This window comes from Toxorhynchites rutilus, chromosome 3, assembly GCF_029784135.1.
Source record: "Toxorhynchites rutilus septentrionalis strain SRP chromosome 3, ASM2978413v1, whole genome shotgun sequence".
Taxonomy (NCBI): Eukaryota; Metazoa; Arthropoda; class Insecta; order Diptera; family Culicidae; genus Toxorhynchites; species Toxorhynchites rutilus.
This window is the reverse complement of record NC_073746.1, coordinates 85,928,669-85,950,540: the sequence shown is the minus strand read 5'-3', so window position 1 is coordinate 85,950,540 and position 21,872 is coordinate 85,928,669. Positions and strand designations below refer to the sequence as shown.

The 21,872-nt window shown below is 39.9% G+C and overlaps 1 protein-coding gene across 5 annotated transcripts in view; it reads left to right on the top strand.

Annotated features, from left to right (window-relative positions):
* Positions 1-21,872, top strand: part of LOC129780367 (serine-rich adhesin for platelets) — a 239,832-nt gene that overhangs the window by 60,452 nt on the left and 157,508 nt on the right. For 4 of the 5 annotated variants that reach the window (XR_008743898.1, XR_008743895.1, XR_008743894.1 and 1 more), the window contains exon 1: positions 19,371-20,739. The exons of the other annotated variant lie outside the window; for it this stretch is intronic. The gene's annotated coding sequence lies outside the window, so the exon portion shown is untranslated. Of the gene's footprint in view, positions 1-19,370; positions 20,740-21,872 lie in introns of those variants that run through there. 5 annotated transcript variants of the gene reach the window in all.

Below are 21,872 nucleotides of genomic sequence, written 5' to 3'. Positions count from 1 at the left end.
AAAATGTAGGTTAGGGTGCCAATGAAAATGGTCATCTCAAATTTCAAAAAGTTACTCCATGAAAAATGATCACTACCTCGAAAAAACATTCTATGCCAAATTTGGCGCAAAGCGGTCAAAGATTAAGTTTAAGGTTATATGCTGACAAAAATAAAGTAAATCTGTAAAGGAAATCGGGGTTTTCGAAAAAAAATTTGATACCAAATGTTTTAAAATTCCATGAAACGTCCAGATCTAGTGTTATCTCGAAAAAAAAATTGTCAAAAATCGGCACTCTGGGACTTATTTTTCGGAATATGAAACGAAAAGTATGGTTTACGGTGCCAAACTTGCTACTAAATGTTGATTTGCACGATAACATACCTTATGCGAAATATTAGCTCATTCGGACTTCATTTACTGGTGTCGCAGACGTTAAAATTTGAGTTTTTTTTAAAACGAATATCACCGAAAATCAAGGATGTTAAAAAAAGATGATGCTAAATGTCTCAAAATTGCATGACTCGTCGAGATTTACAGTCATCTCGGAAATTTTCGTTTGTCAAAAAAAAAAGTTTTTTGGCGTTTGGTCGTTTTTCCGCTTGAAAAATCGATTTTTGACAACACATTTTTTTTAGATAACTATAAATCTAGACGTATCATGTAATTTTTAGACATTTTGTCGTAATTTTTTTTAAAACCCCGATTTCCGGTGATTTTTCAGTTTTCAAAAAACTTAAATTTTAACGCCTGCGACACCAGTAAATGAAGTCCAAATGAGCTAATGTTTTGCATAGGTTATATTATCATGCAAATGAACATTTCGTAGCAAGTTCGAATGAAAAATCGAGATACCTTTTTTTATTGGCACCCTAAACCATACTTTTCGTTTCGTATTCTGAAAAAAAAAGTCCCAGAGTGCCGATTTTTGACAATTTTTTTTTCGAGATAACACTAGATCTCGACGTTTCATGGAATTTTAAAACATTTGACATCAATTTTTTTTGCCGAAAACCCCGATTTCCTTTACTCCCCCCTTGGGTGATTTTTCGATTTTCACTTAAACTTTGACCGCTTTGCGCCACTCTCTCTTAAGCCCGATTGAGCTGAAATTTGGCATAGGGTGTATTTTCGTAACTTTTTGATTTTTTAGGGTCGATTTTTCCCATACATTCATTTTCACTCTAATATATATATCTAATATATATTTTTTTTAACCATCGAACCATTGAAATTTCTCAACCATTGTCCAAACGGAAATCCCGGGTTCTGATTGATCGATTCGCAAAAAAAATGGACATGTTTACACTAGAATGTGTTTGCCATAGGGTAGTGCGGGGGTTTTGCGTTTTTTTTTATCCAAAATATATATTTTTATTAAGGCTCATATGGCGTCAACCTGACGGGGGCGGGAGTTCAATATTTCGACAATGTTTGCCTTATAACTATGTTAGTAATATGTAACCGATTACTCGCGGTTGACTCGAGGTTAGTATTACAAGTGTTTTCGTAATTGTGATGTTGCTGTCTTCAATGATCTGTACCTGTGCCCGACACGGGATACTTCCTATTGGGATGCAGCTGACCATTAATCAGCAACGCCCCCCTAGTCTGTACCCCATATCTAGCGTGGTGCGTCTTCTAGAGGAATCCAGGATAGAATGGTCACTAGCCGGCGCAATCATCAGCTCGTGTAGAGTTGTCATGAGCGGTACAACCTTTGGCTTTTGTTGAATCATCAGTGGACTGCACAACCTATGGCCCGTGTATCTGTAAAGAGTGTGTGTATGTATTGCCGCGACTAAGTAAAAGTTTATAGATCGGATAGGAGGGATATGAAACAGGGACACAACGAAGGAAAATTCATTAAACGTTGACATCGGCGTTTCTGAGGAACAGGTATAGATGAAGCAGAAGATCAGGATCACGGCTACCTAAGATATCCCGGACGGGGATATCCGATTGTCTGCCTTTTGCTCTCAGTGCTCTAGAGAGCTGAGAGCGAGCAGCATTGAACCGGATACACGACCAGACAACACGCTCGATGTCGTGATAGCCATCGCCACAATCACAAAGATTGTTTGCTGCGAGCCCAATGCGATAGAGATGCGCGTTTAGGTTGTAGTGATTGGACATAAGCCGAGATATCACGCGAATGAAATCACGACCGACATTCAATCCCTTAAACCAAGCTTTCGTCGAAACCTTAGGGATAATCGTGTGTAACCAACGACCGAACTCATCTTCACTCCACATGCGCTGCCAACTAACGAGTGTGTCCTGACGAGGAATGTGAAAAAATTCGTTATAAGCAATTTGCCTTTCAAAAAGTGAGCCTTCTGAAGCGCCCACCTTAGCTAGCGAGTCCGCTTTCTCATTCCCCGAAATTGGAATCGAGCAATGAGAGGGAACCCATGCTAAGGTAATCTTGAATAATTTTTCGGCCAAAACACTCAATAGATGTCTTATTCTTGTTAGGAAATAAGATGAGCGTTTATCAACTTTCATTGAGCGGATTGCCTCTATTGAGCTGAGACTGTATGAAAAAATAAAATAATGGTCGATGGGCAATGTTTCAATGATCCCTAAAGCGTAGTATATCGCACCCAGTTCAGCGACATACACGGAACAAGGATCTTTGAGTTTGAAAGAGGCACTGGAATTTTCATTGAAGATGCCGAAGCCAGTTGACCCGTTTATGCATGAACCGTCAGTAAAGAACATTTTATCAGATCTAACTTTCCCATATTCTGCCGAAAATATCTCCGGTATATAATCGGAGCGTAGATGATCTGGGATTCCATGGATCTTTTGTCGCATGGACAGATCAAAATTGACAGAGGAATTGCAAAAGTATGGGAACCAAACTTGGTTGGAGATGCCCGGTGAAGGGTGCACTTCATGGGTAAGGTACTCATGGTATAAAGACATAAAACTTGACTGAGGAGTCAGTTGGAGTAGATTTTCGAAGTTATCAATCACCAATGGATTCATGATCTTGCAACGGATGAGAAATCTGTAGGATAATTCTGTGAACCGAAGAGTAAGCGGGGGTACTCCTGCCAAAACTTCGAGACTCATCGTATGTGTCGAATGCAAACACCCCATGGCTATACGCAAGCAACGATATTGAATTCTCTCCAGCTTGAGAATATGAATCCTGGCAGCTGATCGGAAGCAAAAACTGCCATATTCTAACACTGATAATATCGTTGTTTTGTACAACTGAATGAGGTCTCCTGGATGGGCGCCCCACCATGTTCCGGTAATTGTTTGGAGAAAATTGATTCTTTGCTGGCATTTCTGTTTCAAATACGCAATGTGTATTCCCCAGGTACATTTAGAGTCAAAATATACTCCAAGGTATTTGAAAAACATCGAGTGCCTGATCGCTTTGCCGGATAGGTGAAGCTGGAATTGGGCGGGTTCGTGCTTCCTAGAAAAAACGACCATTTCGGTTTTCTCCGTAGAGAATTCGATACCCAGCTTGAGACCCCGGAGCTGAATTGTTACATGAGAGAAGTGCAATTGAGAATTCTACCATCGAAAAATTCTCATAATCGCCTTGGAGCGAAATGTCGCGTACGGCGTTTTGTGCAGGAACGGAATCGGGACAAACCTTTCTTGCAAATTTGAAAATCCAACGGTCAGAGTATTCCTCACTTTCATTTGTATGGTTCCAGCCACGCATTCTCCTAGCCGTATTCCAAAGAGTGCTCATAGCTGTCTCCCTTGACAAACCATTGACGAACTTCCGCCAATATCCACGCTTTTTTGCTTTAATCAGACCTTTTAGTTTGACTTCTAGAGCTTGGTACTTTCGAAACCATTCCACTAATCCAGTTTTCCTGGTATTTTGAAAGCGGATGATTTTTCAAGGTAGACCTTTGAACACTCCTTGTCCCACCAAAGTGATGGAGGACGACGTCGGAAAGTGGTAGCAGGAACACGTTTCTTTTGAGCTTGAAGTGCGCTTTCGTAAATCAAACTCGATATAAAGTTATACTCTTCGAGTGGAGGAAGTTCATGCATTGAAACAAGTGCTTCAGATATTATTTTTGCAAATTTTCTCCAGTCAATATTTTTCGTGAGGTCATACGCAATATCGACTGACTCACGAGAACCTGATTCATTGGCGATCGATAAAATTATTGGCAGGTGATCACTACCGTGGGGATCTTGGATTACCTTCCACGTGCAATCCAGGGATAATGAAGAAGAGCAAAGTGATATGTCTAGCATACTTGCCCGTGCAGGAGGGTTGGCTATCCTAGTTGCTTCCCCTGTATTTAAAACTGTCATGTTGAAGTTGTCGCACAGATCATAAATCAACGTGGCACGGCTATCATCATAGTGTGACCCCCATGCTGTTCCATGGGAGTTGAGGTCACCTAAGATTAGCCGCGGCTCCGGCAATGCCGCGATGATATCAAAAAACTGATGGCGGCCGACCATGGTTCTTGGGGGAATATATATCGAGGCAATGCAGAAGTCTTTGCCATTGATTTGTGTCTGGCAAGCGACAACTTCAATGCCTGTCATCGATGGGAGAGTGACTCTATAGAAGGAGTGACATTTTTTGATCCCCAATAGTACGCCACCAAACGAGTCATTTCGATCGAGGCGAATAATGTTGAAATCGTGGAAATTCAGCTCATTGGCTGAAGAAAGCCATGTTTCACAGAGGGAAAATACATCACAGTTAGAACTATGAACTAAAAATTTAAATTGATCTAGTTTAGGGTTGATGCTTCTGCAATTCCACTGTATTACAGTGGTCAAATCCTTGACCTCTTGCACTGAATCAGGCATCGAGGAAAATGAACGCTGCTAAAAAACCACATTTTTCTTTCAAAAATGTTCTCACAATTGGAAGCAAACATAATACTATGCTTTTAAGAGGGTCATTTATATTTAGAGCATTTAAAATGTTGTCCACCAGGTCAGAAAGCGCAAGCAAACCAGATTGTGGCTGTTGCCTCGACCGCGAAAATGGAGCAGACCGGGTGGGTGCTGCTCCGGGAAGTGCTGAGGACCCCTGGTGCGAGGAAGAACAGCTTAAACCAGGAGGTACTTGCTTCGGTCTATTCTCAGCACGTTCAATTCGAGTTTTCATTCCAACTTGGGAAGTTTCGGTCGTCTTTCTGGGGAGTGAAGGAAAAGAAGTAATTTTTCTTTTCCTGACGGCACCCTGCGATGTACCGGAACTTCCTGCATTGGGAGCGTCAGCAACAGGCTCGTCGTTCTGCAGAATGGAGTAGGGATTGTCCTGAGTCGTTGGAACGGAACTCTTAAGCATTTCTGCATAAGTCCGCTTGGAACGTTCCTTTAAGGAACGCTTGATTTTTTCCCCTCGTTGTTTGTACACCGGGCATTGAATAATATCATGAGGAGTCCCGCCGCAATGAAGACACTTGTGCTCTTTCTCGCAAGGATTCTCATCATGGCTCTCTCCACAATCTGCGCAACGTTTTTTATTGCAACAATAGGCGGCCGTGTGACCGAGTTGCATACATTTGTTGCATTTCATTACCCGGGGTACAAACAACCGAACAGGTAAACGAACTGCACCTATTGCAACGTAGTTTGGAAGGGCGGAACCCTCAAAAGTCACACGAAAAGAGTTTGTCCGATTGAGAACCCTTTTGTCATTTATTTGTGACACAGATTTCAGTCGATCGCATGCAAGAATCTTCACAGTTTTTAGTGAAGAGTTCTTGAAGCGACCGACACCATCGATAATCTCTTTTCGAGTCAAACCCTTTTCGGTTATTACGCCGTCTATTTCGACGTTGCAACAGGGCACGTATACGCGATACTCAAACGCAAAGAGGTCGCAGCGCGTGATTTCGTTCGCTTGGGTCCTGCTTGAGACGACAACTCGTAGTTTGTCTGGCCCCATCCGTGTAATCTCGGTAACTTCGGAAAACTTCTGAGTAAGTTCCTTCGAGATACGAATGACATTGAGAGGTTTAGATTTTCGTCTAAAGTATACAATGAATGGGCCTTTGGAGCCTTCATGGTATTCTTTTGAACGAAAATCCTGTTTTTCTTCAATGTCCTCATCTTCGGAACTTCCAACTTCATATACAGAAGTTTCTTCCTCAATTTCTGCTTCATCTTCCTGCTCTTCAGGAGGAGGATCGGTATCGGAAATATTCAATGGCGTCGATGGGGGATCCTTCCCGCCCTCAGCCATATCAAAAAAATCGGTCAACTGTTCGATATGAACAGAATATAATGATAATCAAAATAAATAAATAAGTGAAAAAAATATTTTTTATAAGGTTATGATGCGAATATTAAATTCAATTTATTTTATGTTAAATAAAATGATAAAATGAAAAAAAAGTTCCAATAAAAGTTCAACGGTATATAAGAAATAATGATCACCCCTAATGTCAACGTTTGCCGATTTGGTTAACACAAAGTTGAACAATGGTGTAAATCGTGCACAGAAGGTAGAAGGAATGATAGGGAAACAAAAGAAAAATAAATTTCTACTTGCCGCGGCTGTGTGGCGTGTGTGATGAATGTGTCTGATTAGTATCCTCAGCGCGCACCACTTTAAACTTCGCTCCACTCGCAAGCGCAACCGGTGAAAAAAGAACACTATTATTCGATGTGAAAAAAACACCTTTGTTGGATCGATTAAAAACTTGTCCGATCTGCTTGCGAGTTGTCGAACCAATGATTTGCGTTGTTTTGATCTAATTCGTTCAATTTTGGGGATGAATATTTAGGTACCTAAAATAACTGGAAAGTTCGAAACTACATTGTCAAGGAAACCTTCATTCTATAGTAGATAATAGTGCGTATTCGTTTTTGTGAAAAGCTTCAATAGTTTTTTTTAGAAATTCGATTAGTTGAAAGATTGCTTGTGGGGCAAAAGTGCGCAGCGGCTGTGAGGCAAAAGTGCGCAGTGGTTGTGGGACAAAAATTCGCTCCAGCGTTTTGCTCTCAAAAAATTTATAAAATGTTTTCAACCACTTTTTTAACGGGACACAGATCTGGAGAATCATTGCAGAGGGCGGAAGTTCGCATTCGTCATTTTGTATTAAAATAGGTATTTGTCCAACTACAAATCGGTACCTCACCGGTGGTCAGGGTTACCATATCTACAGAATAATTTGTATTTATACAGACTTTTCAGACTTTTTGAAACCAAGAATCTGTAGATACAGATTATAGATTTTTTTTTTGGTTTGATTTACAGATTTTCCAAAATAACAATCCAATGTTAGTTATGGCTTGATCTCAATATTTTTTTCCCAACTAACAAATTTTATACATATATTATTCGAATCAGTTTGAATGAAAGTCATTTTGGCAGTAGCGTACAGTACTGCTTTCTCATGTTCAATCTAAGGCGAAAAGATGCAAAAGTCCGCTGCATCGGCTTGCTTTACAATAAACAACTAACAGTGTTTATCTTTTTCCTACTAAAGCACAGTGAATTCGAATTTTTACGTGGATACCACCAACATCGTCAAATTCATAATTTGCCAATCAATGATACTATAGCTAAGAATATGCTTCAAAACCCTTAACCCTTTGCGATCGTATAAAATTTTGACATGTCTGTCATACTGGTCGCAATCAATTTTACTTGAAAAAGCAGTGATAGGTATATAACTTTGTGAGATTATGAAAGATGAACAAGATTCCTTTTATTTTGTCTAAACTCCTGATAAGTATTTCCTAAACAATGTTTATGTTTCTAGAGGCGAATGAACTGAAAAGTTTAAACCCTCTTAAAGCCAAAAAGAAGAAGAAGAAGAATGTTTATGTTTAAAACTATTTGCTATAATGCTTTTTCGTGTGATATCTTTCGCATGTATCACCAAAGAAATTAGTTTGGTGTCTTTCGCTTTTTATATTTCTGTTTGAACATACAGAAAAATGGTCTTTACACAGTGCTGCATACATGGAGTTTTCCATTAATCCTTTCCTCAAGCATGGATGACAACTTTTGTTTATACTGAATATCGTTATCTTTCATTCATAGTAGCACCGTTTTGGCTCGTGAATAAGTTAAAATTCGTTTAGGAAAAGTGTGAACTGAGAGCAGACAAAAGAATTCAAAGGGTTAATACAGATTTCGATACAGATTTTCTGAGAAAAAACACAGATAAAAAGATTTTTTGAAACCAAAAACACAGATTTTTTATGGCAACTCTGCTGGTGGTATCGGTTCTGAAGGAATGAGGTCGCAGAGCGAATTCCAATGAATATCCTGAAGCTTTAGGACAATACCTGAAGCGTTACACAGGAGTTTTTGAAAATTCGGAAAATTGCCAAAATGGTGGCCATTTTTGTTAAAAATTAGTTATTTTTCATGAAAAATCGAAAAAATTAGATAACAAAATCAAAATTTCAGCCAAAACGGCCGAGTAGATCATGAGATATATGAGAGAATGCTGTTCGGGACACGTTAAATATTTTAGCCCATTTTTGTTTTGTTTGGAGTTTAATGTCAAACGAAAAAAAGTAACATATAACTCAAATCGAACCATACTTACTACAAACACTGTTGATTTAGTTTTTAGGTTTAGTTTATTTTAGTTTTTATGACATGTTTTATCAATGTTTCTCTTGGATCTTAAGGAACATTTCCTGTGTTAAGTGCTGGCAAAACGAGACACGGAAGAATTCCGCCGGTTTTTTTAAAGCAGTAGAATTGTTCGCAATAATTTTATAGCAGAATGAAGCTTTTAAACGCAATCTTAACTGTTTCATTTCAATATAAAAACCATTTTATTGTAGAATAGATCACATGTCAGATATAAGCTGATTCACCAACACAATGAATAATAATAAATAACCGCTATATGAATGACATTTATATGCTCGTTTAATGATTCATCACATCAAACTCCAATTAGCATTTTGATCTTATCTAGGAATACTCGCACGGAGTCTGAACCATTCAACCACTGCGACTTGAATGAAATATCGCTGGTATATCCTTGTGGAGGTTACAGCTCCGCTCAGTCTACCAGTTTCCGATGAAAAATATCCCAGTTCCCCATAATTTAGTGCATTTCCGTGCGCGTTCCTATCGATTGCCTGGTACCCTTGTTGGCTGTATGTAAATATTATTCAACATTCGCCCAACAATTCCATTCGACGTCACCTCTAGACCAGCACACAAGTTACAGTGTAACGCGTGATGACCCTGATACCGCCGAGGTACTGTAATCAAGCGGAAGATAAACACGCAACGTGTCATGACTTTTTCTGGTATTCGCGTGTGTTCTCTTCGCGCAAAGTGGTCTTAGCGCCAGGTTCCTTACCAGCTCAGCTAGCGCTCACAACCACCGCGCACACAACTCATTGATATCCGCGTATTTCTCCCTTCACCACTCCCGGGTGACAGAGACACTTTATAAACATGTCACGAACGATGTAATTTACGAACGATTAACGTTGAACGAATGTAATTCTGGTGCTGGGCGCTGCTGAGGTGTGTGGCTAGGTGCTTATTTGTGGAAGTTCCTTCCGCTCTTTCGCGCGCCAAAGTAAGTTCGACAACATATTAATCAGCCGGTGATTCGGTGCGTTCGTTGGATATCTGAACGGAGAGCGGGATGTAGAGGATAATGCAGACAAGATTTTGTACCCAAATATGGCGATAACATTAGGTCAATCAAAACCACGTTTTTGGTTGTCATATATTGGGCTCGATTATCACTCCGATAAAAGCGGAAACATATGTGGTCTGGTTCAGATTTCGATCTAGCCAAAATGTTTCGGTGTGCTAGGCGAACCACAAATTCAGAATGGGTGTTACTGAGAGAAACCACAACTAATTTCAATATGAATTTGATATTATAAATATAATCTGTTTGTACTTTCATCTGTCGGAGTGATTAGAATGATGACGACAAAAAGTAAACAACATTGATTTTTTTCCTTTGAAAAGCAGTGATCGATCTAATCAATCAACATGTCGTTAGTTTAGACATAATGTATTAGTGGATACGTATAGCTAATTAATTCATAATAATTATACGTTATGCGTTTACCTTCATATTGCTTGTCCCAATCCTACAGGCTATAGACATTTGGCAACAAGAACAATATAAAACTGAAAGCCACGTTTGAAGATTTGGATAAATTCAGCTGATAATTTACTAAATAAATTCTACTTTATTCTTTTTTCGAGAGCAACTTATTCGACAAAGCTTTACCAACGCGAACCTGGCACATTCGGTGAATGTGAAATTGGATTCGAAATGAATTTGGATTTTGAATTGGATTGTTTTTAGGGTGCATAAATCAGAACTAGGGTAATCTGAAAAAAATGAAATGAAAAAAATCTGAAAACGTTCCGAACGTTCGCCTTCTCAGCGTAGTATCAGTTGCGCCATTTTTATTAGTATTTAGTTGAGATTCATATGTCAAGAAATTCAATTGAGATTCATATGCCAAGCAGAAACGTTTCTTTGACGAAACATCTTCCAGCCACTCTGAGCATCATTTTTCATTTTGAATTAATATTTATAAACATGTGGTTAGAGGAGACGAAACAAAAAAAAAGAGTGCGCTCGATTGATTTTTATGTGTATCATACGATGATTCGACATGGTCCGGACAACGCCATTAAATGATGTCGTGAGCTGTGCCAACGATTTATGGACGACATGTACGCAAAGGCAGAGAGTGAACGACTACGACTGCTACGGCCCAATCAGGAAAACATTCGAGACGCTATCATGAGAAAAGCCGACACAGACTTTGGTATTTCCAGGCCAAAACGCATTGCATTGTCATGACGCTACAGCGCGTGTGTTCGAACAAAAAATGAAGTCCGGGTTGATTCGGTCCTACATATTGCTGAATGTATCCGGAGGAATGGAAGAAGCGAGAATTACCTTACAAACCAATTTTTATTTTCGTTAGTCGACAAAATACATACGACAAATTACATGACATTAAGCTCTGGGCTCCATTCCTGTGAAACAAAAATAGTAATAGATTTTCGAGTAGAATAAGCCGTTTTTGAAACAATCATTATGAATGGAATTTAGTTCTATCATATCAAATATGTGGTCCTTGTAAAAAAGTAACACATTCTCTGCAAGTAATGAAAAATCTTGAATGAAAATTGTGTCTGATGATGATTTTATATTAAGGAAATTTTGTTGGAAATGCAGGGAAATTTATAAAAAAAAAACGTTAAGTTAGAGCCAGGACTATGTCTTCTATATATATTCAAACGAAATCGAGTAATCATTTCCATTCAAATTTAATAATTGAAAATTGTTTTCGGGTCGGCAAATCTAGTACAGAGTAATTTGGTCCACGAATGCGAATGAATTATTTTGACGTTTGTTCTGTGGCAAGGCAAGGTTGCCACATTTGCTTTCGTTCAAATCGTTTCATTCCCTTTTTCCGATCTCACTCGATTAATTTTATAGATCGTTAAAACATCCGAGCTAACTTGCAATACATTAGTATACATGTTTTATTTAACTATTTTGATGTTGATTTCACTAGAAATAATTTATATGGCAGAACAACGTTTGCCGGGTCAGCTAGTAAATAAATAAAACAAATAAACTAATAAATAAATAAATAAATGAAATATTTATATTCTATAGTCATTTTGTAAAAAAGTGAAGAAATATGGTAGCGAGAGATATAATAAATTTTCACTAGGATACAGTGATACACCCTGTGTGGCACCATAAGTCATAATAATATTACTGTATTTTGTGTGTTTGGAAATGATAATTGGCTTGATGGGCCGTTTAGTGAGTGATTATAGCCCCAGTTTTTCCACAAAACGGAACTGTGATAACTGAATTTAATCATTTCAGCTTTGAAATTTTTGTTGTAACTCAAACCATATCCATAAAACTAATTATTGAAACGGTATGTAAACTAAAAAACTTCGATTTGTGAAGTTTTCGTTTGAAAAAATTAGGTTAATCTATTGTATAGTATAGGCCCAATAATAAAAATACTTATAACCGTATAAAAAAAATTACAATAATAAGAGTGTGGATCGGGACGATCGTGATGTGTGGAATGTATGTGGAATGTGTGGAAGTAAAAACATTTGAGGATCGGGACGATCGTGCTGTGTAAAAATGGTAGTGAGGATATTTGCGGATCGGGATGACCGTATGAAAAATGATAATAATAAAAGTGCGGATCGGGACGACCGTGCTGTGTGAAAATGAAAGTAAAACTATATGCAGACAAAGTACGGCTCGAGACGATCGCATGAAAAAAAATGTTAAGAGTGCGGATAGGAACGACAGAGCTGTGCAAAGATGAAAGTAAAACTATATGCGGACCGAAACGACCGTGTAGAGAACAGAATTATACTTGATATTTCGTTAGTTAAACCTCATAAATAAGCTTATGCATCCCCAAGGTGGTTGAAATATTTAATTGAAACATAATCAACTTATCCACATCCGACTGCCATCAGCAGATCTTCGTAGGATACATTTGTTGTTCTCATTGGGCAGCGGGCCGGATGGTGATCGGATGATGCAGTTGACTGCATTTTTCTAAACCGACAGCGGATAGAATCGACCATGTTTATATCAGATCGGGATAATTGCGCAGAATCTTGTTGACAGTGATTCCAGATCAGTCGCGCTATTTGAGACATATAGCAAGCCAAATCATTCGCGAATGATTTGAGCGGCAGCTTTTTTTTACATACAGCAGGTAAAACAGCTCACGACGGACCTTATCAACAGCGGATCAGGATGACCTCATTCTTTTTGACAGTGAATTACCGAACGATAGGTATGGCAATAGAATTTTTGAGAAATATTCTATGCGAAAACGAGGAAAGTTTAGCCAAATGATCATTTCGTTATTTTACGTTTTACTCTGCACTTTCCTCGGTGTCTATTACCATTACCGTTGTCACACACACCCCCAATCATTCAAAATATTCTTATATTAAAAGTAATAAAAAATCCACTTGCATAAATATCCTTTACCGTGTTTTCTTCATCGATGTACCCCTGGGTTTTGGCAGCTGGTTGTTTACATCTGACACAAACATAATTTTCGTAGCTGTTTAGTTAACTTTTCGTGCGTTGTGACGTGTTTTCGACGCTGAGGAAGCTTCCGGAAAATGGGTTGTTAGCAAATCTCAACATAGGTCCGAAATTTTATTGTCTGTGACGTCCAGCGTAAAGAGTCTCAACGAAACATTGCTGGAGTAAGCCGTGGTGCGGTCCAGCTGGTCATTCAGAAGCGTCCGATGCTCGGTAGCGTGGCCGATGGATCGAGAGAGAACCGAATCGTAGGGCTGGTGCAGGAACGGACACGCTAATCATCCGGGATGTGAAGAAAAATCCACGAAGACCATTCGGGAGATCGAAGAATGTTTGGATCTGGACCTTTTCAATCGCTTGGTGGAACGGAACCTGAAAAGCTACTTCACCAAAAATCGACCGATGATCAGCAACACCAATAAAAAAACGGCTTCAGTCCACCATGGGACCATGTAAACAAGCCGCTGTAGTTCTGGAAGCGCCATATTTGGTCGTACGAGTTGTTTAACAAGAAAAGGCGACTCTGAGTGTGGCGGAAGAGCGACGAGGGCCTCCAGTACGGGCATCTACAACCGACTATGAAGCACGGTGGTAGAAGCATCATGATGTGGGGATGTTTCTCGTGGGGTGTGTTTCTCGACATTTTGTGCGAGAACCATGAACATTCCATGCTGAAAATGGGGCTGGAGGATTAGTACACCTTCCAGCAAGATAATTACCCGAAACATACTGCGAAGAAAACAGCAGCATTCTTCCGAGTAGCCCGGATCAAACCAATGGTGTGGCCACCCCAAAGTCCCAAATTGAATCCTATTGAGAATTGGAGAATTTGACCAACAAGGTTGACAAAACTGTCGTTACGAACCAGGAGTATGCCAAAGTAATGTCAGTTGGTTATTGAGGCTAAAGAGAGTCATGTGGGCTTTTAATTATTTGTTTGAAGTGAATGTTGTTTATGTCATACCCTTAAAGCAGACCTCGGCAAAGTCATATACAACTGAGAACACTCAGGGGACTATGAGGCTACCGGTCTTCGCATTCAATTGGAAATGAGTTTTTGCTTCTTCCAGCAGTTCTCTGTCTAGATCAACAGTTATTCAGGCCCTCTCGTCGTTAACCGTTCTAACGAATCTCTTTGCTTTTCTTTATTTATCTACCACTACATGAAAAAAGCGGGGCGTTATATACCTGTTATTCCATTAACGTTGTGCGTGTATCGATGTTTGAGTACACGGTTGGTAAACAATGGAGCCGTCCATGAATGGTGTAACTATTGCTTTGTATCAGAAATTAAGTTTTCGTTAAAATAATATTGTGTAAGCGGTAAACGAGATTCATGTCAGGGTGGAGTAGAAAATGTATTTGACTAGTTTGATGCTCTGTAGGTTTATCCGTATATGTTGTTTGCTATTGCCTGTATGTGGACATAGACCATAAGAAAGATGAACAGCGCAAAAGTAGACGGTTTCCACATTCGATAGATCAACTTGCAGTTTTAAAAGAAGACCTGGGATGTACAACTTCTGTCAAATAAATACCAGAAATTTGTGTTTTCAAAGGAAATGCTTTATATATCAACTAGATTTATATTATCGCCTTTAAAACGGAATCATTTTGAAACAATTCACTTATTCTTTCGAACACTTATCATAGCTGTATTCAGGAGTTGCTTTCAATTCACGCTACGAATCCATTTTTATGTCTTCATTGCTGTCACAGAGCAGTAATTCGAGTTTGGGCAATAGGGAAAAGTTGCACGGGGCCATATCTGGACAGTACGGTATTTGTCCAATAACATTCTTGCCATTTTTGGTCACAAATTCGTTCACAATGATCGATCGATGAGCTGGTGCAGTATCGTGGGGCAACATCCAAGTATTATCGTTATACAAATCTCTTTTCTCTCTCAAACGCCTCATAACCCCAATGTTATACTCGTTATTGACAGTTTCGCCCTCCAGGAGGAATTCCGAACCACGAATGTCGAAGAAAACATCATCTTTCCTTTTGATCAACTTTGACGTGTTTGACTCGTTGCAGCGATCCATGCTGATGATTGTTGACTCGTTTGCATGTCATATTCGTACGCCCATACTGCCGTTCTACGCATATTTGTTGTTTCAGAATCAGCAACTGAGAAAAACGCATCCAAAGTATTCTAGCATATTTGTTTACCAGAAGCTTGAAGCATTTCGGTTTAGCAATACACTGGGGTTTTTATAAGCAGAGAACTATTGTTTAATGAAATTTGAAAAGATCCCCTCATTTGAATCAATCAATCTTGGTTACAGGCTCAAAAATCAATGGTGGGACAGTTATGCCTAGAATATCAACATGGGACAATTGAACTTGATGTTGTTTTTTGAAGGGTTGTAGCGTAGTCCGCCTTCTCGTGGTGCAGCCTGGGTAATGCTAAATGGATTATACCGCAGTTTTCTGCGAGCGGCTGTTCCCCATGTTAGGGGCGGCTCAAACAGCGTCTGTATCGGAGCGAGCGGCTGATTTATGAAACGCTGTGTCTCGCCAGCTATAGCCAAGACGACAGACCCGTCTGCGAGACTAGGTATCGCAGCCCTATTAAGGTGGCATACTGGATAAACATTACTACGAACAATCCAGTTTATAATACGGATCGCAATAATCGGTATAGACCCTGGCAAACCCTCAAGGACAATGATTATTGGAAACTCAGTACTTGCAATGTTAGGATTCTACTCGAACCAGCACGCGTAGGCATCCTGGTTATGAGGTCCTTCCGGGGACCAAACGTCGACTCGGATCATTATTTCGTGGTATGCAAGATCCGCGCCAGGCTGTTCAACGTAAAGGGTGTGTCACATCAAATTGCATCACGGATAAAACGCTGTAGAAATTTAATTTTTAGGAATTATATCTTCAGCTTTCGCTTATAATCAGATAAGAGTGTATAGATCACGTTGGCCATGCTTCACTGTCAATTTTTTGTAAATTTGGAAAAATGTCGTCGAACGAAAAAGAGCGTCGTGAATTAATCCTGCGCACTCATTTCGAGAATCCGGAGTTGTCACATCGGGACATCGCTAAGATGCTGGGAATCGTCCAATCCACGGTCAGCAGAGTACTAAAACGATACTTCGAGAACCTAACCATCGACCGGAAGGTGAAGAACGGCAAAAATGGATGCTCCGTCAGTGAAAAAGATCACAAGCGCGTAGTTAAGCAGTTTAGACGTGATCCGAGAAGTTCGATCCGGGATGTCGCCAATAAGCTGAATTTGTCAAGTTCATTCGTCCAGCGGACCAAGCAGCGGGAGGGCCTGCGTACATACAAGGTTCAGAAGACTCCTAACCGCGACGAAAGGCAAAACATGGTGGGGAAGACGCGAGCCCGGAAGCTGTACACCGAAATGCTGACGAAGCCGCATTGCCTGGTAATGGACGACGAAACCTACGTCAAAGCGGACTTTCGTCAGCTGCCGGGCCTGTTGTTCTTCTCCGCAGAGGACAAATTCAGCGTTCCGGAGGAGATTCGCAAGCAGAAACTATCCAAGTTTGCCAAAAAGTTCATGGTGTGGCAAGCGATCTGCTCTTGCGGAAAGCGGAGCGCCCCCTTCGTGATGACCGGCATGGTAAACGGGCAGGTTTACCTTAAGGAGTGCCTACAGAAGCGCTTACTACCACTATTGAAGCAGCACGAGGGCCCGACCATCTTTTGGCCGGATCTCGCTTCGTGCCACTATTCAAAGGACGTGTTGGAGTGGTACGAAGCCAGCGAGGTCACCTTCGTGCCAAAGGAAATAAACCCGCCCAACGCGCCGGAGTTTCGCCCAATAGAGAAATATTGGGCGATTATGAAGCAGGCCCTCCGGAAGAACCCAAAAGTTGTCAAATCGGAGGCGAACTTCAAGAGAAAATGGATTTCTGTTAAAAAAAACTATAACCTGACGTTGTACAGAACCTTATGGACGGGGTAAAGAGGAAGGTGCGAGCATACTGGCTTGGGCTCGAAGTATGAATAAAAAGAAAATGCCAAAAGTTGTTTAATTGTTTTTATTTTACTGTCTAAAATTTTCAAAAGGATCGGTCTACTGGGCGAATTTCTACAGCGTTTTTTCCGTGATGCAATTTGATGTGACACACCCTTTATTCAAATCAAGATCAACGAGGAAGATACGGTTGAACATCCAGCGGTTATCAACCGAAGGAGTAGCAGCAGTCGTCGACTCCGTGGCAGGCCCCGCACTCGCTGGATGTGTGCTGTTGACGAGGATGCCAGCGCAGTGGGTGTTAGGGGAGACTGGAGGACAGCAGTCTAAGACCGATAATCGGTCCGTCGCCAAGAAAGTATGTAAGTAAGTTTTAAATTACTGGGAACAAACAATGTTTTTTTTGTGTTTTTCCGAAAGATTATGCCTAAAACATTGTTCTATTAACATTGGGCGACGAACGCCCAAAGCGACTTTTCTGAGTTTCTTGTGGAGCTCAATTTGCGGATAAAGTATTAAATGAAGATCATACTTAGTTTGTGGACAATTTTTACATGAACTAGCATTAGTTTATTTAATTTGAAGATGAATTGACAACAATAACACATGCTAAAGTCATATTATATGGGTTTTGTAAATAGCTGCCATACAAACCATACGCATAATAAATCAATAAAAAGTATAGTATAAACATTATAATAATATGGTTATAATTTTATTATTTTTCTACATATCCTATAGTTACACTTAGGTATCTATTCTATCAAATTTCTTTCAAAAATCTTATTCAATTTGAACGAGGAAAATGACGCCCATATCTGGGTGACGGGGCGACGAAAGTGTTAAGAAGGGAGTGATTTGCAATACCGGTGCTGATTATAAATCTCATTGTTATAAGGCACTCGCTAACAAGGTGTACACGTGTTCTGTTAAACCTTTTTGTATTTGTTTGAAAATTAGTTCGTTCTTCCAAACCAGAAATGAGTGCATGAACCATTTTGAAAGCGTGATATATCGTACCTTACGTGGCAATTCGTATATCTCTTCTCGGCCGTATTTGAATGCCTCATATCATTGATACACCCGTGTTTTCGACATAGTTGAGTCTTCAAATGTATTCTACAACATTTTCAGCATTTCGATACAAAAAATTTTGTTTGCAACACAAAATTTCTCACAATCACCCTTATTCTTGTTTACGATTTACGGTATCTGACTTTCGTTCGAACTTTAGAAACATATATCCTTGTTTTCGTACGAATCCGTCCGAACGTGAGCTCTTTCGAACGTAAAAATGACGAAGTAATCAGATTTAATCTTCAGAAAAGGATCGAATCGATTTTCTAAACGGCGTAGGGATAGATTCACTGATTAGATCAAAACCAAAGAATCGATCTTCGCTGAATCGATCGTCGAAAAAACGAAAGCCTTTTTTCCAATTCATCTACTTATTCTATATTAGTGTCTTCAAACATGGAATAAACATTTTTATTTAAACATCAAAGGCATTTTATTTTGATTCTCAACGTAAAGGTCACAAAAAAAACATGAAAACCCAGAAAATTTGTATTTTTCAGGGCATTCATCGTGTACCGTCGTGGAATCATTTTACAAAAGCAAGCGGAGCACTTCGCAAAGCCTCGTCTCTTTTGGCATTACGAAACATCGGGGTGTCAAAATTCTGCCAAATAAATAAATAAAAAAAAATAAAATAAATAAACAAATAAACAAATAAATGAAACCCCTATAATCTATAGTCGTTTTTGAAAAAAAAGTGGAGAAATATGGTAGTGAGAGATATAATACATTTTCATTAGGATACATCAAGTTAGTTTATGCGTAACAATAATGCCTTGTGAATCGTATTGCTAACCGTACTTTGATCTCCGAGCCATCCAACAGAGCCTATAATCCCTTCGGTCCAACGAGCAGCAACCGTAACTGCAACTGCAGGACACAAACCACAACTTAGCGCTGAACCCATTGGTACACTTAAGCCCTTGCCATTTGTCAGGGGGAGCCCACTCAGAGTATCAGCAGACGACAATCTTTTCATTTTCGAATACCCCACAGACCACTCAGCATCTGTCGAATGGGCGCTAAGTTCGGCTCGGGGGCCGTAAGAAGAAAGACTCGATGTGGCCGCAAGTGACGAACCTGGGCGGTGTTGCTCCTCATCTCAATGCCTGCCCGGTGCCAGGAGTCATGCAAGCTGCAATTTTTGCGCAACACGCGTGTCTTGTTGCGATTGCGCGAGATTGAGAGACTTTGTGCGCGCGAGAGAGAGAGCGAGCGCGCGCGTTGTTATGGACTCCTACCCACTCATACAGGGGAGCTTCGGTTTAAGTCTGACCGTAAGTTTAATGTTTTCTTCGCCAGTCAGTTTCGCGTTGGCGGGCAGCCTATACGGACCACATCTTCTGTGTGAATATGGTTGGAGTAGAAGAATTCGTACACAAAACGAGCTCGTAATCGTTGGATCGAAATCGAGGCGAATTAGGAGCGAGAATCGTACGTTTGGAGCCAACTTCGACAGAAACAGAAACTTGGTACGCGAGTCGTTTGCGAGGAAAACCACAAATCAGCAAAGCGTTCCTTCCAAGTGCGCGGTTTTATCTTGCAGCGGCTGCAGCTTCATTTTGCCGTATTTTTTTCTTCGAGTTTCTGATGGCCTCAGTATAGTTTCGGTCGCTTTTTTTTTTCTTATACGTGCGGTTCGACCGAAGAAAGCCCGAGAGACCAATTGCAAGGCGAGGTGTAGTGTGTGTATTTGTATATGTACTTTTTGCAAAAGGTGAAAGATTAAATGAATTTGCATCTTACGAAACTGGAGAACGGCCAGAGCGAAGAAGTTTGGTACATCTGTTTATTGGAAGATTGTTCAACGAGAGACTTGATCGTATCTGACTATGCATTTCCGGCTGACCCCTGGAAGTTGTTCGACAAGGAAAAGTGTAAAGTTTGCAACAATTGAAACGCAGCTTCCTGTATCAAAGTGCAAAAATTTGTCCGAGTCTTCTGTTACATTGACGGAAAAGCGAAGAACATCCAGCAACTGTATATCGTAGCATAACTGTTTCTCGGTATGCCCAGGAGCATCGATTTGGCTTCAACCTAAAAGTAGTGAACTGTTCAGTGCAAGTTCTGTTAGAAAAGTGCACGTGCTTTCCAGCCATCCTCACGTAAAAAAAAGGTCACGTTTAACCACAAGAACGGTAGCGCAGCTCGCATCTTGATTCCGTGGACACGTTTATTTTCTTCTTTGTTCATATATTTGCGCTCTTTCATTTAATTCCTCCGACCAATTTGACTTGCTGAGTTCCGGCGAACCTTGGTAGTGAAGTTGGCGAGCAAAGTTGGAAGAAAGCAGCTGAAAATCGCACGATGTGCAGCCGGTTGGAACGGCGCATTCGAGGTTAACGAAACTCCATGTGAAGATTGCAGTCTGATAGTTTAGTTTGTGTGGAACAAGCAGAATAAAGAATCTACTGGTCGCAAGAGAGCATATATTTGCGGATCTGAACAAATCTAAATATAAAAGAATTGAACGGAAAGGAAGTAAAAAAGGTGCAACGGTGCTAATTACAAAGTTAAGTTTTTTTTTCTTCTCTCTGTTTGGTTTGTGATGGTGAACTTGCCGGTTGTTTGGCGGTGAAGTTTCGGCTCTTCGGAGATTGTTTTGTCTTGTCTTTGGTTGCAGAGCGTGGCAGATTCGATAACAGACTGAAATCGAAACGCGAGAGACGGAAGCATCAATCAAACAAGGTAAACATTGACTACGCTACGTTTTATGTATCCGGTTGGATGATTCAGTGAACGGATTGGATTTTATTTCCGAATTAACTGGCACAAATCGATTGCATCCGCTTAGTGAGAAAGTAATACTCTATTCGGCAGGTTATTTTTGGAACATCCGAAGGGGGCTTTTGAAACTGTTCGGTTTGTTTTCCCGTTTTGAGGGATGGAAAATGCGAAATTGAATCCATTTGGTTAAAAGTCATAACACAAAAATGTTTGTTTAGTTTTCTTTATGTTTCCGGAAAACGTCAAAACAACTTAAATTGCTACTGTTTAAGGTTATATTGGAAGAAAAAATTGATCCGAAAGTGACTTAAAAATTAAGATCATCTCGTAGTTAGAAGTCAGCGTCATAAATATTGGGTATTTTTAATTTTGACCGTTTGTGTAAGAGGTCATTTTTTGGATCAGGAGAAGTTATGTTCCTCAGTGATGATCAAATTTTCAATCCCGTAACTAATACCTACTGTAGAAGCAATCTCGTCAATAACTAGCTAAATTTATAATATTTAGTTTTTCTTCAGCTTCAGCTTTCTTCAGCAGATTTGATAATGCATGAAAATTATGTTCCGCATTCTCTTCATATAATATGAGTCTCATTATACGACATTTCGTCTCCTTTAGATAATCTTATCACTTTTCTTGTTGAATTTAGAAGTAATCCGTTGCACAATGAACATTTCAATCTACAGGCAAACCTTTTTTTGTGCGGGGGATAGGGACCGCACAAAAAAAGTCGCATAAAAAAAAACGTGCAAAACTTCACCAGCAGCTTTAAAAAATGGTGTTCAGTACACATTTCGAAAAAAACTTTTTTTGTGCGGTAGATAGGGACCGCATGAAAAAAAGTTTCCCCAAGAAAATAACTCAAATCCACGCCATTCACCGTTCAATTTCCTTTTATTTCCCTGCTTTGCGATGGGACACTTTGCCTTTTCGGTTGCGCGTGGCTATTTTGCATGTCGAAACGTGTTGCTGTTAGAAATCATGTCATGCAAAAACTTAGAAAAACCTAGAGCATTTGATGAGAGGAGGGGAATGACTTCAGAAGTGGGTAATTGAGACGCAAATATGCTTCTTTCACACTGAGATGCATATAA